This window comes from Pteropus vampyrus, unplaced genomic scaffold (genome assembly GCF_000151845.1).
Source record: "Pteropus vampyrus isolate Shadow unplaced genomic scaffold, Pvam_2.0 Scaffold24, whole genome shotgun sequence".
NCBI classification, from domain to species: domain Eukaryota; kingdom Metazoa; phylum Chordata; class Mammalia; order Chiroptera; family Pteropodidae; genus Pteropus; species Pteropus vampyrus.
In genome coordinates this window covers 2,220,712-2,223,601 of record NW_011888805.1, presented here as the reverse complement: position 1 = coordinate 2,223,601, position 2,890 = coordinate 2,220,712, and the positions used below count along the sequence as shown (strand labels likewise).

Here is a 2,890-nt window from a genome sequence, read left to right as displayed (position 1 = left end):
AGAGAGAGAAGACTTAACATTTTTAAGTATTTAAGTAAGTGTGCCCCAATCCAAATTCAGAAAACATTAGGTTTAGAGAGTAAAAATAAGTGTAAATATGTTTGATAAATTAATAAAGCTAATTGACAAACAGAAAATATGATTCTGAAATAAAAAGTTAGAAATGTAGCTGTTCATCAACTACAAAGCCCATCTCCAGGCCACTTCTGACAAATGCATGTTCTTCCCTTGTTACACTAGTTACTATCCTGCCACGTTGGCATGTGAAAAAATTCTGTGAACTCTTGAGCACCAGAATTGGTTTTCACCCCTGGATGCCCAGCACTGAGAATCAAGAACAGTTCCTAACATAATGATTCTAATAATAATAATAATAATAATAATAATAATAATAGGAATAAGAGCAGTTATACATATAATTCAATAAAGAAAAAAACCTATATTTCCATCAAAGGTTTTTACCCTCTTAGCAAGACCGTCGAAAAGGAAATTTGGTTGAATAATTTTATTTTATTTTTTACACCTACAGCACCTGATCTTCCTGGGTGGTATCCCATCCAAGTACTAACCAGGTCCAACCCTGCTTAGCTTCTGAGATCAGACATCGAGCTTGTTCAGGGTGGCATGGCCATAGACTCATTGAATAATTTTAAAATTGAGCTTTAATCTGTCTTACCAGTATTTTAGAACTGGGGAAAGTTAAGTTGTCCTCTATTCTGTCATCTCTAATTCTCTGAGGCAGGGAGATTTACATAAACTGTCACCCTGCCCCATATTCCATCCAAATTTTACTTTATTGTCAAGCATAGCCCCTCTTACCCTGCAGTAGCACTCTCTTATGCCTCAATCAACTTTCTTCACTCTGGGGCAGCCTGTATTCAGTCTCTCATTTTATACACAGGCAGACATCTTAACACCATTCAGTATTTTCTAGTGATAAAGCCCCAAGCCCCCTCACAGGATGGAGGAGAGGAAAGGGACAAGGTGAAGGACAAAGCCCAGGGCCTGCCAGCCATCACTCATTCTCATTTCTTACTCAGGCAGTGGCTGCCCTGGAGAATCAGTGCACAGATGGCTGACAGCCTCCTGGAGCAATCTATTCTTGAGACTGATGAATTTTTTTTCTAGTCAGCACTGTGATACTGTAATGATTAGACTTGAAGCCTCAAAATGAAAGCTTCCTGAGAAAAGAACATCCTGAAGATTGTTTGAACACTTTTACTGAAATTATTTTTAATACATGGTGACTCAACCCTGTTTGTTCATTGCAAACATAAACAGGGCTGATTTTTAAGGGTGTGCCTGGTTAAACATATTGTATACACCCTCTACATTAAAATTAACACCTGGTTTGAAGCTGCAGTTTATTTTATATAGTGTTTAATTTTCACATAGAATAGAAATTGAGAAAGAGGTAGTTAAATAAAGTTGACACATGTCAGATCATGAATGTTCTTCTATATCCTGCATTTTTGCTATAAGGGACATTATTGGAATCACTGGAAAAAATTTGAATGGGCTCTGAAAATCAGAGGGCAGTAATGTGTCATTGTTAATGTGATGATTTTGATGGTCACATTGTTGTTATATTAGGCAGCAACCGTATGCAGAGCACTGTGAAGTACGGGGAAAAAGTACAAGAATGATTTCAGGCTGCTTATAGTGTAACAGGAAAGATATCAGATGCACATTAAAGATCATGAAAAATACAAAGCAGAATGCCCTAAGGGCCAAACACCAGACAAGAATGTATCATTCTCAATATTTTTTCCATCAATGACATTGACCCTAACACTCACTCTTAAAGATTTATGGAGGTTAGACCCAAGTCACTGTGAGCTGGATGCATTTCCATTCTTCTCTTCTTACTGAATGAACATTGCAAGGAGCAGGAGCAGCATTATTCTAAAATTACTTTTGAATGTATCCTCATTTAATTTTAAAAGGCAAATGATTCACCATCTTGGGTACATCATCTCTACCTACTTCATCTCAAAAACAGTTCATTGTATTTCTTGGTGTCATTCAAATTAATCAATTTTAAAAAGGGCTAATTTTTAAATGGAGCAACAAGTATTATCCCCATCCCTCTTACTGCCTCCACTCGATTAAGCAGTATTTCCTGCCCACTCTATTTCAAAAAGCAACAACCACAAACTTAACCTGGTTCAGTAATTTGGGAATCCTAATGCCTATGACTTTCTCAGTATCTCTTTCCATATATACCAATAACATTGTGATAATAGATGACAGACAGTCCTCAAATTCAATATTTATTCTTCCACAATTATGGAATGTGCTAGATGATGAGAGGAATACAGTTCCTTGAGATGCTTATAATATAGTGGAGGCAGATAATAAAATGAGAAAAATGAAATACATACCTATCAAACATATGCAAATGTCCTTCCCCTTCCTCCCCCTAGAAGATTCAGAAGGTCCCATCTCACCTTCTCTCTCCACTGGCTTGGAAGAGAATTCCATTCTTCTCCAGCAACCTCACTCCACAAGTATGAGAAATTCCATTTCTCATGTACGGGACAATCAACTTGTCAGGGGTTAGGTAAATGCAATCTGTGGCGATGGCAACTTTCCTTACTTCCCTGAGTTCACTTCCGCATGTATAAATCTGAGACAAGCAAACTACCATCTAGGCTGGAGACTGTATTAAATGTGAGCACGCACATGAAAACTCCTCCACTTAAAGTTTTCCCACCCCACATTCTTCTCTCCTCTCAAGGTGGGCTCATCTAGGTCTAGGAATGCAATGGACACATAGAACTTGATGGTGACAGGAAAAGGAAGAAAATGGGAAGGTTAAAGAACTCTCTCTTCCACCTTGGCTTTTCACGCTCCTAATCCCAGTTGATCTCTCTATCTTTCATTCTCA

General features: G+C 37.9%; 1 pseudogene; it reads right to left on the bottom strand.

The window, feature by feature from the left end:
• Positions 1 to 520: 520 nt before the first annotated feature.
• Positions 521 to 636, bottom strand: LOC111737193 (annotated as a pseudogene).
• Between the last annotated feature and the right edge of the window lie 2,254 nt (positions 637 to 2,890).